General features: G+C 35.2%; 1 protein-coding gene across 4 annotated transcripts in view; it reads right to left on the bottom strand.

Annotated features, from left to right (window-relative positions):
* The window catches only part of Naaladl2 (N-acetylated alpha-linked acidic dipeptidase-like 2), a 1374648-nt gene that overhangs the window by 886287 nt on the left and 472900 nt on the right, over positions 1-15461 (bottom strand).

The raw sequence follows: 15461 nt of genomic DNA on the forward strand, positions 1-15461 counted from the left end.
CAATTGATTAATCTGTCTGTCTCTGTACCAACACTATACAGTTTCTATCACAGTTGGTCTGTAGTATAGCTTGAGGTCAGGGAGGATGATTACCCAGAAGTTCTCCTCCTCCCCAAGAAGGGTTAGAGCCAGATGGCTTTAGTACATAGTTCTACCAGACCTTCAAAGAAGAGTTAATAGCAATGCTCCTCAAACTATTCCATATATTGAAACAGGAGGAACATTACCTAGTTCATTCTATGAAGCCATAGGTATTCTGATACCTAAATCATACAAAGACGATCAAGAAAATTTCAGGCCAATTTTGCTTATGAATATCATGCATACATACTCACTAAAATCCTAGCAGGAATACATCAAAACAATCAATCACCGTGATGTAGTAGGCTTCATCCATGAATGTAGGGGTAGTCTAATATAAAAATTCTATTAACATTATTCACTATATAAACAAACTTTAAAAATCACATGATCATCTCATTAGATGCAGAAAAAGCATTTGAATAAATACGACACCACTTCATGTTAAAAGATATTGGAGAGGTCACGAACTCAAGGCCCACACCTCAATATAATAAAAGCAATATATAGCAAACCAACAGCCAATATCAAATTAAATGGAGATAGACTTGAATCAATACCACTGAATTCAGGGAATAGACAAGGCAGTTCACTCTCTGTATCTATTCAATAGGTATTTGAAGTTCTAGCTAGATAAATAATACCACAAAAGGTTATTAAGGAGATGCAAATTGGAAAAGAAGTCAAGGTATCACTATTTGCAGATGATGTGATAGTATAAATAAGAGATCCTAAAAGTTCTACCAGAAAACTTCTATAGCCGATAAACAACTTCACCAAACTGGCTGGATATAAAATTAACCTAAACAAATGAACAGCCTTCTTTTATACAAATGATAAATGGTCTGAGAAAGAAAATAGAGAAACAACACCCCTCAAAATAGTCACAAATGATATAAAATATATTGGTGTAACTTTAACCATACAAGTGAAAGATCTGAATGACAAGACCTTCAAGTCTCTCAAGAAAGAAACTGAGGAAGACCTCAGAAGATGGAAAAATTTCCCATGCTCATGGATTTGTATGATTAACACAGTAAAATGGTCATCCTACCAAAAGTAATCTACAGATTCAACGCAATCTCCATCTTAATTCAACACAATTCTTCAAAGACATGGAAAGAACAATTCTCAATTTCATAGAGAAAGACAAAAAGCCAGGATAGTGAAAGAGTAATAATTTCTAAATCTCAGAAACAAAATTAACTAGGCACTTGTAGGACTTGAGAGAGAGAACACAGAAATGAAGCATAATTTTGCTCATAGATTAATTACAAAATCTTGTTTTTGTAATTATGTGCTATGTATAATCTCACTCATCTTTCCCCTTATGATAGAGTTGAATCAAAATTTATTAGTGATGAAATTATGTCAAAATTCACATTACAGTCTCAGAAATCTATATTTCTTCACAAGCTGCACCCTCATAGGAATGCTGAAATTAGATATTTATGGGAACTAATATAAAAGACTTCACAAAACATGTAAAAATGAGATTTGAGTTTTGTTAAATGTGAACAGTAATAACAATTTCATGAAAGAACTTTTCAATATTATAGAAATTGCATGCCATCTTTTCATGTAAATGTCTGTTAAATAGACTTAGTGGTGGCCTTTAAAAGCTCAAGGTCCCTGCACATTTAGCAGGAAGATGGACTAAATTCTTTCTCTCAACTGCTTTTATCCACATCCTTCTACTCTTGTGGGATTATGTTATGAACATAAAGAAAATGAAAACAAAATAGAAGACAAAAAGCCTTTTCTTAGGAATGAAGGGTCTAGAAGCATGTGAAATATTGTCCTAAAAATCTTCCGAAAAGAGAAACCTGGATAATTTTGTATAATGTTCATCTCACAAGGATTGTTTGCTAAGCATTTGCTGAATCCTGAAATGTATTCATTTTTGAATCCTTGCATTCAAGAAAGCCTGATATAGATATGGAAACAAGAAAAAGTTGCATCAAAACACAAGGGAGAAAAGAAACACCACTTCACACACATATACGCTACTTGTGACATCTCAGATTTTTCAGGGTCAAAATTGAGGATATTGTAGAGTGACTGAATTGTGGTAGGAATTCTCTCTAGTATGAGGATTTCAGGATGGACACAGGGAGCTTCAGGATATCATACGCGTCTCTCGAGAAGAAAAGAGACATTCCATCAAGTAACAAATGTGAATAGAGATAAAGAGGCAGTCACCTTCAGGAGCCTGCCGGGTTGTGGTACAGGTTGTCCTCTCAGAGTGTTTAGGACATTATACTGCCTTTATATTACAGCCATGAGAAATACTGCAAACTGTATTGAAACGTTGGGCAACTACTTTTAGCCCAATTCTGTTGAAAAGTATAACTCAATTAACAGGAGTTTGAGGCATTCTGAAGATGTCTTGTGGAGAAATATTATTTCCAAATATATCAGTAGACTTATTTAAATCAAAAATAAAAAGTTGTCCTAATTTCTTATCATTAAAATGAAATAATGTATTTTATATATGATTTTCAATGTATTGTTTGTATGGTGATTTCCAATTGTCCACAGAGGTGTTTCAATCAATAGATATCTACTCTACATACATCAACACAATGCAATGTCCACTTAGGATATTTCCTGACACAGGATTGGTTTTATATGTACAGCTCTCCAAAATTTACTAATCTTATCTCTTCTATGACTTTGTATATTTTGCATTTAAATAGACTACAGACAATTTAGAGTTGCTGTTCATTCAATTAATGAATGCTTTCTGATTGCCAAATATGATATCTTGCATTAGATACTCAATAGAATATTAAATTTGAAACATCTACACAAGGAGATGCTAGTTCAGAAATCACAAAAAGCATAAGAAAACATAACTTATGATAAATATTATGAGCAGACCCATAGAGCTAAAATATAATCAGCAAACTCAGAGCAACAGTACCAAAAAGATTCCTACTGGACCTGAACTGATTGGATTTGCTCTTTGACTACTCATGCTTATTTGGAAGTTACAGATGATAATAGTATTTTACTCCTTGGATCTTTACAGTTAGTAAATGTCTTAAAAGTACAAGGTACTTAGATTAACAATAAGCACAGTGAACACACCAAATTTGCATGTGGCATTGTAATTCCTATAACATTTTTATTAAACTCAAGCAGTAACTTAGCAACAAGAAGGACCAATTCTAAACATGTTACCTTTATTAAGCTTTTCCAGAAGCTGCTGAATAGAAATGTTGATACATTAATTTATTTTTATCACAATTTTGAATACTATTATAAAAGACAATTTAAAACTTGAAAATGAATGCCTTTAAAGAATGCTATATGGATATGCATCTCTTTTTTGTTTTTTTTTTTACGTTGGAGTATTTTTTCTTTTCTTTTTTGATCAAAATGTATCTGGTATTTGTATAAAATTATCCAAAAGAAGTTTAAGGAAAAAACATAATAGTCAATATTTTATAATCACAAGTGTTCATAGTCTGAAGATAAAAGCATATCTTTTCACATTTGATCAGATTATATTGAGGAAGAATGAATAGCTGGTGATGACATCACTGAAACCTGCCCCATAGAAATAACATGAGCTATTAATGCAGGGAAGGTCAGTCCATTGTTTCTGACATGAAGCTAATTACTATCTGCCTAGTTCTTCTTCAGATAGTTTAGAACCCTTTCTTTGTTACTTTTGACCATTTTAGGATTTCCTGGAAAGAAGGCAGAGTAGTTTACAGTGTTTCTTTACAGTCTCCACTCTCCTTGTATTTGTGTGGTTAACTAAAAAGGTTGTAAGACTTGAAAAAGAGTCTAATAAAAGACACAGCAGGTTTGACATCAGGGGTTCCTAGTTATCAATATCTGCAAATGAATCCATTTTCACTAAGTTCATGAATCCATACAAACAGTAGAAATCTTGGCCCATATAATTGTCTTTTTGGTGCCTAACTCTCCTTCCTTGAAGCCTCTGAGAAATGCTACTGAAGTGTAACAGGTCTACCTCATTGCTATGAGCATAACATTTGCTCAGGGCACTCAAAACTGTGGATCAAACAGTTAGAGGTAAGACTGTGAAGCATGAAAACAAGTTTCATGTTTCAGTCCTGAAATCTTTGCCAGGGTTGTGGCTTCTCATATCTCTGCTGCTGTCATGTATGATAACTGAAGGAATGGTTCTGACAAAAATGTTAAAAGCAAGCCACCATATCTATTGATCTTAAGAAAATCTCAAGGCTATGGTGGAAGCGACTGACTGTCATAGTGAAAGAAACAGAGGCCTTTGAGGGCTCATTGGCCCCATCAAGACCAAGCTACTTGAAGACATGGACAATGCTAATGAACAAAACTTAAAGCTGGAATATTCTTTTTCAGTGAAGAATAAACAAACATGCAAATAGAAAGTCCGCTTAAAACACACACACACCAAGTCCAGTAAAGATTATTTTACTGCAAGCCACTTTCTATTATCTCTACATCTACTTTCCTTAAGTGGATAGTGAAAATAAAGTTCAGACACAGAATGCTTTAAAAAGATCAGAAAGTTACAATGTAATTGATATGATTTCCACATGAAGATATAAAACAATAAATATTAACTATGTTAGTTCTTACAAAATGAAATCTCTGCTTTCAGTTCTGCAGAAAAACCATGGTAGGAATACAATACCAAACATTTCATGGGCCAAAAAAGGTAAAAAGAAAAGCAAGGAAAAAGGGAAAGTATGTTTGTAATGGAAAATTAAATGGGGTGGGAGGGTGCTTCATGGTCACACAGTTGGCATGTGACTCATCCTGAGTTACAATGGGGAAGGTGGTTTAAATTTTTTTTTCCTTTTCTTTTTTTTTTTTTTTTTCGGAGCTGGGGACCGAACCCAGGGCCTTGCGCTTGCTAGGCAAGCGCTCTACCACTGAGCTAAATCCCCAACCCCGGGGAAGGTGGTTTAAATCAATTACGACACAGTGAACTCTAGTAAGCATGTGGTACATGTACATGTATATGTGTATATGTATATGTGTATATGTGTATGTGTATATGTATGTGTGTGTATATTTATATGTCCGTATTTGTATATGTGTATGTGTATGTGTATGTATATGTGCATGGGCATGGGTATGGGTACGTGTATATGTATGTGAATGTGAATGTGAATGTGAATGTGAATGTGAATGTGTATATGTTTTCTTAGAAGGACTTTAGAAAAAGATATCCCTGGGCTAAAGAGCACAAGCTTACATGCCAGGCTATATTATACCATTTTTCATTCCTGGGTGAACCAATGTCCCTAAAGCTCAAATACCATTACCAAGTCTTATTCATATCTTTCCCTTCAAGATCACTAAGAACAACTTCATCCATAAAACAGTAGCCAATTAAAACATATTGAGTCAAACTGAACTGCAAGATCACATGGATGTACACTTCCCACATGGCTGAAGAGCAAAGTGGAGAAATATATTTTAATAGATCCTACAGCTTTTGATGAAGCCAACTTTTCAGGTAAAAGCAAATTGTTAATTTTATCTTTTCTTTTTTTATTGCATATGTTTTTATTTACATTTCAAATGTTATCCCCTTTCCCAGTTTCCCATCCATAAACCTCCAATGCCTTCCCCTCCTGCTCCGCATCAACCCACCTCTTCCTGCCTCCTGCCCTGATGTGCCTTTATACTGAATGAACAAGCCTTGGCAGGACCAAGGTCTTCTCCTCCTATTGGTGTCCAACAAGGCGATCCTCTGCTACATATTACTTTTTAAAATAAACACAATGATTTGTAGCAATCAAGTGCCTTCTCATTTTGAAAAAAAGGTAGAAATAAAATGCAAGATTTTATAGTGGGCTTAAGAGATGACTCTGTATTTAAGAGCACTTACTGCAGTGGACCTGGGTCCAGTGACCAGTACCCCTACCATCTAGCAAACAACCACCTACAGCTGTAGCTGCTTGCCTCTTCCTGTATCTCCAAGCACTGCAGCATATTGTACATACACAGAGAAGTAGGCACACATACTTACATACAGATATACCTCTATTTATTTACTATATTTGAAGTTTTGGAATACACATAAATATAAAATTATTTCAAGGATTTTTTTTAAAGATAGGGCATTGACACTCATTGTAAGTTTAACAATGTCAAAATAAAAACGTGTTAGATTACAGTAGCCTGAGAAAACCCAATTGAGCACTTGACTCTATATTGTGTCTGTTTTGTGTACACGATTAGTGGTCTTCGCAAAACAAAAGATAAGAATGATCTTCTTTTTTTTTATTAACTTGAGTATTTCTTATATACATTTCGAGTGTTATTCCCTTTCCCGGTTTCCGGGCAAACATCCCCCTAATCCCTCTCCCTCCCCTTCTTTATGGGTGTTCCTCTCCCCATCCTCTCCACATTGCCACTCTCCCCCCAAAAATCTAGTTCACTGGGGGTTCAGTCTTAGCAGGACCCAGGGATATCCCTTCCTCTGGTGCTCTTACTAGGATATTCATTGCTACCTATGAGGTCAGAGTCCAGGGTCAGTCCATGTATAGTCTTTAGGTAGTAGCTTAGTCCCTGGAAGCTCTGGTTGCTTGGCATTGTTGTTCATATGGGGTCTCGAGCCCCTTCAAGCTCTTCCAGTTCTTTCTCTGATTCCTTCAACGGGGGTCCTATTCTCAATTCAGTGGTTTGCTGCTGGCATTCGCCTCTGTATTTGCTGTATTCTGGCTGTGTCTCTCAGGAGAGATCTACATCCGGCTCCTATCGGCCTGCACTTCTTTGCTTCATCCATCTTGTCTAATTGGGTGGCAGTATATATATGGGCCCCATGTGGGGCAGGCTTTGAATGGGTGTTCCTTCTGTGTCTGTTTTCATCTTTGCCTCTCTATTCCCTGCCAAGGGTATTGTTGTTCCCCTTTTAAAGAAGGAGTGAAGCATTCACATTTTGATCATCCGTCTTGAGTTTCATGTGTCCTAGGCATCTAGGGTAATTCAAGCATTTGGGCTAATAGTCACTTATCAATGAGTGCATACAATGTGTGTTTTTCTGTGATTGGGTTACCTCACTCAGGATGATATTTTCCGGTTCCAACCATTTGCCTACGAATTTCATAAAGTCATTGTTTTTGATAGCTGAGAAATATTCCATTGTGTAGATGTACCACATTTTCTGTATCCATTCCTCTGTTAAAGGGCATCTGGGTTCTTTCCAGCTTCTGGCTATTATAAATAAGGCGGCTTGAACACAGTGGAGCACATGTCTTTTTTATATGTTGGGGTATCTTCTGGGTCTATGACCAAGAGAGGTATAGCTGGATCCTCAGGCAGTTCAATGTCCAATTTTCTGAGGAACCTCCAGACTGATTTCCAAAATGGTTCTACCAGTCTGCAATCCCACCAACAATGGAGGAGTGTTCCTCTTTCTCCGCATCCTCGCCAGCATCTGCTGTCACCTGAGTTTTTGATCTTAGCCATTCTCACTGGTGTGAGGTGAAATCTCAGAGTTGTTTTGATTTGCATTTCTCTTATGACTAAAGATGTTGAACATTTCTGTAGATGTTTCTCAACCATTCTGCATTCCTCAGCTGTGAATTCTTTGTTTAGCTCTGAACCCCATTTTTTAATAGGGTCATTTGTCTCCCTGCGGTCTAACTTCTTGAGTTCTTTGTATATTTTGGATATAAGGCCTCTATCTGTTGTAGGATTGGTAAAGATCTTTTCCCAATCTGTTGGTTGCCGTTTTGTCCTAACCACCGTGTCCTTTGCCTTACAGAAGCTTTGCAGTTTTATGAGATCCCATTTGTCGATTCTTGATCTTAGAGCATAAGCCATTGGTGTTTTGTTCAGGAAATTTTTTCCAGTGCCCATGTGTCCGAGATGCTGCCCTAGTTTTTCTTCTATTAGTTTGAGTGTATCTGTTTGATGTGGAGGTCCTTGATCCACTTGGACTTAAGCTTTGTACAGGGTGATAAGCATGGATCGATCTGCATTCTTCTACATTTTGGCCTCCAGTTGAACCAGCACCATTTGCTGAAAATGCTATCTTTTTTCCATTTGATGGTTTTGGCTCCTTTGTCAAAAATCAAGTGCCCATAGGTGTGTGGGTTCATTTCTGGGTCTTCAATTCTGTTCCATTGGTCTACCTGTCTGTCTCTGTGCCAATACCATGCAGTTTTTATCACTATTGCTCTCTAATACTGCTTGAGTTCAGGGATAGTGATTCCCCCTGAAGTCCTTTTATTGTTGAGGATAGTTTTAGCTATCCTGGGTTTTTTGTTATTCCAGATGAATTTGCAAATTGTTCTGTCTAACTCTTTGAAGAATTGGATTGTTATTTTGATGGGGATTACATTGAATCTGTAGATCGCTTTTGGTAAAATGGCCATTTTTACTATACTAATCCTGCCAATCCATGAGCATGGGAGATCTTTCCATCTTCTGAGGTCTTCTTCAGTTTCTTGCTTCAGAGTCTTGAAGTTCTTATTGTACAGATCTTTTACTTGCTTGGTTAAAGTCACACCGAGGTACTTTATATTATTTGGGTCTATTATGAAGGGTGTCGTTTCCCTATTTTCTTTCTCAGCTTCTTTCTCTTTTGTGTAGAGGAAGGCAACTGATTTATTTGAGTTTATTTTATACCCAGCCACTTTGCTGAAGTTGTTTATCAGCTTTAGTAGTTCTCTGGTGGAACTTTTGGGATCACTTAAATATACTATCATATCATCTGCAAATAGTGATATCTTGACTTCTTCTTTTCCGACCTGTATCCCCTTGACCTCCTTTTGTTGTCTGATTGCTCTGGCTAGAACTTCAAGAAATATATTGAATGATCTTCTTAATCACTGTTATGCTGCTGACTTCAATAAATGATAGAAACACAACTCAAGAAATCTGAGCATCAGTGCAACATATACAATCCAGAAATATCAAATTTGGCATGACTTGAGTCAGTATTCTTTTTAATACAGATGCAGCACAGGTAAAATAAACTGTTGGTTAAAAAACATTGGTCATAAGAACTCACACTTATAAAAGTTGCTAAAGAACATTGGTTCTTGTTCTTAAAATTTGTAGTCAACAGTAAAAATAAATAATTTGTTCTGGGCTTCAGTATGATGACTTTATAATTTGTGACCCTCTGTTTTTCTAATACCCCTGATTATCCTATTTCTGGACATATGGTACTCTGACTATGCTTCTAATTCTATTTATTTTATAGGATATTAATTGTCACATAATACTACCTCCTGTCACTATCAATCCAAATTGGACTTATGGTTAGTTTTGAAAATAAATTACTACATTCCTAGTTTTTTTTAACCATCTGTGTTTTTATATTTTAGTGTGTAAACAATTTAAAGTTTAAGATGTGACAGTATGGAGTTTAGAAATTTCAATTCATATGCATATTTGCTGAAAAAAAAGATATTCTGATTTAAAATCCTATAACATTTTTATTTCGCCGTTTAAACACAACTCTCAAAGCCCCATGATAACTCCATTGCTCATTACCCTCTGTATTCTGAGATATATTGATTGAGGTAATAAACACATGTAATGAAAGACTGAATGTGAAAATCTTAATTCATTAACATAAAGGAACAAATAGTGAGCATAAACATCTTACACTAAAGGAAGTTTGTATTTACAGGGGGAAAGCTCAGGGGAGATCATAATTTTTTTTTATATTCTTGCTTTCCATGCCATAAGTTTTTCCGAACTAATGAAGTAATGTGTTTCCTGTATTAAGGAAATTATTTCCATTATAGCATTGAAAAACCAAAGTATATTTTGTGTTCATACATTTTAAAAACTAGTCACTGTGTGAATTAATATAATCTGTGTTTATTGGCACATATCATGGTTAATCCAGGTCATTGTCCTCCTTCAATTTTCTTTCTTTTCTTTTTTCCTTTCTTTTCTTTTTTTTTTGTTTTGTTTTGAGAACTTCACTGTATATTCTACAGTGCCTGAATCAGTTAAGATTATAACTGAATAAACAAGGCTTTCCAAACCTTGAAGCAGAAACACAGATAAGGATAAACTGAGGAAAGAAAGCACAAAAGGAAGAGCAGTAGAGCAGCCAGAGCAGAAACAAAGCCACATTATCTGTAGAACTTTTGAATCTAGCTAATGCTTGAAAACGGAAGCATATTAAAAGGTAGGCTTATCTTTCAATGCAATAAGAATTTAGAGAGTTCGTAATCTGAAACTAAGTGAAGTTAACAAAATCCCACTTTACTTAAAGAAGTTCATAATACACTCATCTACATTCCTGACAGAAAATCTGGGAAGCTCTGTGTAGATAAAACCTGTAGTTCTAACACAAGACCTGGTCCCTGTCAATTTCAGTTTTGCTTCGCTCTTCCATATCAGGCTTTGCCATTTAAATTTTATTGTCTTTTTAAAAAAATTATTACTGGTCACATAAATAGAGTCATGTTCCTGCCTATGGGGTAGTCTTCAAGTTGGGCCAGTTATTTGTTGGCCGTTCTTACAGTCTCTGCTCCATTCTCCTTCCCTGCATTTCTTGTAGACAGGATGAATTTGGGGTTTAAAGTTTTGAGTGTGAGTTGATGTCCCTGTGGCTCCACTGCAGTTCCTACCTGACAACAGAAGATGTCTCCTCCATATTCCATATCCCCAAAGCTTTGAGTCACAGCTAAGGTCACCCCCATTGATTTTTGGGTGCCCTCCTTACATCAGGACTCTGTCACATCCTGGAGATGTTTCCCAACTTTCTACGCCCATCAATTGCTGATTTTTTTCTCATTCTCATGGCCATATGGCCAGCTCTCCTATTCCTTCCTACATCAAGTCTCTAAAGTAACATTCTGTCTGTTAACATGTTTTAAAGGTATGCTGAGTTGATATAAGAGAGGCATAGTGTAAAAGTATATAAAATGAACTTCTCTCCCACTATTAGATGCTTTCTATATCAAAATGATAAGGTCTCTTATCTTATGAGTTTAAAATATTGCAAGAATTTAAAATAAACAAGAAGACAGTCTTAATTCATTGTTAGTAAACCCAAGATACTAATTCATTGTTAGTAAACCCAAGATATTGCATCACTATAAATAAACAGAGATTGTATCAGAACTTTGCTATTTCTCAGCACATAATCCACAATAATTGGAAAAATCTAATCTTCAAGTCTGTAGATAAAGAGATGGAGGTCAAACTTTATGTGATATATATATATATATATATATATATATATATATATATATATCCTGATTGCAAATTAATTTCTCTTGTATTCTTTTGTATAATTTGCTAAGTCTTGTACCAATCTTTGACAAATCATTTAAAAAATTTTTCCAACAGCTCATTCTGAGAAAAATAAATATATCATTAAATCCACTGTGTCATGACCAGTAAAGTAGTAAATTATATTTCATTTAGTGTTTAGTATTTATTGACGTCAATTTAAATATTAATCTTTTTAGAAGGCTCAGCTCTGCCTCCAGGGAAGGATTCAGAGACAGAGAATTCTTGGAGCATCCCATCCCTCCAGGTTTTATTTCGTCATATGCAAACATACAGTGAAATCTCAGAGACAATCTGAAAGCTAATACTAACTCAGACCAGTGATTGCTACATGCCTATTCCATCAAAGAATATACGACTTCTGTTCTGCTGTCTCAAATCAAAGTGTTTGCAAGGACAAACACTTTCGTGTCTATCTCTGCACAAAGGCATCTTTTAATTCCATATTCTCTTTCAGATTATTTCTCCTTCATGTGTCTTCCAGTTTCTGTTGGATTGCATGTAGGTTGATGAGTTTCCAAAAAAGATGCAGGACATGTCTGATTTTACTGAATGGTAGCAAATATTCATATGTAAAGTTTGAAACCTATGCTGAGAAAAAGAACTGTTGTACTTTCCAAAGGGTATATTTCATAAACATATGCCATTTGCTTAGGTCTTCCCTCACCTCTTGCACACTTATCTCTTTCAAGCGCTGCATGTGCACGCTGAGACTGTGCTCAAATACCTGCCACTCATGTGGCATTTTCATAACTGCAGTAACTGGGGCTTTGTCTCTATTATCACTTCATATTTCATGGTAATTTATTTGAATGGGTTTGTTATAAGAAGGAATTAATATAATTATAGGAGGTGTGAATTGATAGGATGCCTGTAAATAAAATAAAATGGGAATGAAACAATAACGTCAAATTTTTGACTGACAAATTTAAAATCCATGTGCTCTATGTAACTCCACAATGGAAAGATGGTCTGTATCCTGTAGTTACTGCTGTAGTGTAGGGACTCAAGACTGACAGTGCTCACTTAGCACAAACTCATTCATGGAGTCTTCTTAAAGATAAATTGATACTAGTCTTTAAATTTGTGACTATTAGTGCCATAAGCTCAATTTCCCAGTTTTTTTGATTTGTGTCCACTTCACAATTCAAGGGAGTTAGTGTGTGTGAGTCCCTAGAGTCACTGCTTGCTTATATCCCAGACATAAGCCAATGCCTATATATTCATTCACTGTAATATGCTGACTTCTGATAATGAGTAGGGTCTTGATGTGCCTTAATGGTGTGGTTTCTTATTGATAAACACTCTTATACAGTATTTTGACTTAAAATAGCCACTTGCAACAGATTTCAACAATATTAATTCCTGACTTCCATGTTCCTTTAAACCAACCCAATGACAATCTCATGTGAATAGAACTAGCTATTAGTCTGGTTTGCAAAAGTTCTCCAAATATTTTAAGAATGTTAAAAGCTAGTACACTAGGACAGTAGTAAAATTATCTCCCTACACAAATATCTGTTGTTGCATCCAATTTGTAAAAATTTTCCTTAATATATGACTAAGTTTTCCTCATTTATCAAGTACTGACTTTCATTTTTCCATATATACATATTTCAATAATATGTGTTGATTTACAGCTATTTAAAGACACACACACACATATATATATATGTATATATATATATATATATATATATATATATATATATTCATAAACCTGAATGAGAAGAAGAAATAATGGGAGGAGGAGGACTTGCAGGAAGGGGTACTGGTAGAAGAAGAAAGGATGATGTATTGTGGTAAATTGAATAAATAAGTAATTTTTAAAAGTGACTATGTTATTTAATATTTTTGCAAGTAAATTTTCCAAATTGATTTGGAAACATATTTTTCCTAAGACTTTCAAAGCATTATTTTCTTATTTTCTTCCTATGGAAATGGAGAACGTGGAAGTATAGTAAATAAAGTAGCAGATAAAGTATATTTCAAGCATGAGAAGAGAAGGTGTAGAATTTCACGGTATTGAGAACATGAGCTGGTAAGACAGCAAAAATAAGATTTTTCTTAATAGCTTAAGAAACATTAAATCAATAACCTTGACTTAGGTCTAAAGTGGGTTTGAGGTCTAACAGAAGTGTTTTTGAAAGGGATGCTATTCTGTATTCACAGAAATTTAATTATGGGACACACTACTAGAAACATCTTAAAGATAAAACTCTATTCTCATGCAAATTGATACCTGACATACTACCCTAAGTTATGTTTTCACAAATAAATCAACTTTTATAGTTTCATAAGATAAAGGATTTAGCATATTTGAAAACTGAAAGTATTTTGCAAATATAATTAAAGACATTGCTAAAGATAGATAATACCTTTAGTGTGTGTGGATATTGCTTATAATATTGTGTCCAATCCATTCTGATTCCTTTATTTCCATAGATAACTGCTGCATGGTCTTTTCAAGCCCATATGTCTACAGTAATTATTCTGTACTGAACCCCATCCCATTGTCCCAGGTCCTGGGGCCTGATTGTCACTCACTTGGACTTTATAATTTCTGTGAGATTTTTCTCCTTAGGTCAATTTCTTTCCTCATCTATTTTTATATAGTTGTCAGGTAGATATTTTTTGACAGCAAACTGTTATCTTTTTGTGTTCTTTCTTGCTCTGCTAAAACCCATCCTCACAAACAAAATGATACTAATTCCCTTCCTAGACTTCAATTTTTACATGACTTTTTCCAACAAACTGCTCTACAGATTTACAAACTTTTTTCTATTAATATCAAAATAAAACCACTTTAAATTACATTTGAAAAGGAAAAATATTAATTTATTTCTTTTCTGTGTTGTGTTTTGTCTGCATGCTTGTTTGTGTAACATGTACCATGTGCATTCCTGATACCCACAGAGGCTGGAAGAGGTCATCATATTCCCTATATGTGGATTTATGGCTATGATCCACCGTGTGTGTTTAGAATTGAGTCCTGGTCCTCTGCAAGATCAGCCAGTGCTCTTAATGCTGAACCACTTCTCCAGACCCCTCCCTCTTTCCTTTTCTTAAATTCCAAGAGAATGTACTAGTTTTCGGGCACACCAATAGGGAAGTATGATTTTAGTCATCTGTGTAGTTAGGAGACTTGAATTTCTCAAAACACTTCCTCATTCCTCAGAGTCCATAATCTGATGAACGCATTACCACCCACATGTTTTTAATGTTATCACTAAGGAGCTGATTAAAATAAATCACATCTCTAAATATTTCCCAAACATGCTGACTAAAGGTATATTCAGAAAAATTTTGTCTGTTCCATTGGTTCAACAATGTAATTGGTTGGTGACTAGGCATTCCAGGCTTCATTTTTGTTTTTAAATAAATTACCTTTTTCTTTAATTGTAAGCACTTGACCTATGAAAAGTGCATTCAACCTTGTCATGTTTACTTCAGATTTCTCAAATTCCTTCCAGAGAGGTGCTGGGAAGCTTGTAGTTCCTTTGTGATTGCTCAGTATAAGTGCTTGATATCAACCTCCACTTCCCTTTCCCTGTTCCAGTGCCCTTCAAACTAGACATGCATTGAAACCCTCTGAAGAATGATTGGAACAGACTGTGAGACCCCACTTGCAGAGATGCTGCTGTATTGGATTTGAAAATGAAGACCGCATTTTTCGTTTCTGGTAGGTTCTAAGGCTATGCTGATGGTACTGTCCACAGAACCATAGATGCAGTTTGTAACTTCAAGAGTCAAGTCAGTGCTGTTAGGCAGGTGTCAGACTGAGCCCTGGGTCCCAAATGGAACCTCCTAAAATGCTGGGATCTGACAGATTTCTGACCAGACTCATGGTCTGGCATTCACTAATTATTTTTAATATTTTCTTGCCTTTATGCCAGTATGAGCCATCTAAGTCCCTCTGATTGATGGGGTTCAATCCTACATGAGGATAAAATAAAATGGATTAGATCTTTATTTATTATATTGGAATTAAATAAAACTACTTAATAAATAGTATATACTATTATATATATATTATATATATACTTATAATTAAATAGCCCATGATCAACATAACTGTGGTGATATACATTTGGTATTTTTTAATTTTAATTAATTTTTTAATCAGAATTAGTCTCAGG

The sequence above is a fragment of the Rattus norvegicus genome, chromosome 2, assembly GCF_021556685.1.
Source record: "Rattus norvegicus strain SHRSP/BbbUtx chromosome 2, alternate assembly SHRSP_T2T, whole genome shotgun sequence".
NCBI lineage: Eukaryota > Metazoa > Chordata > Mammalia > Rodentia > Muridae > Rattus > Rattus norvegicus.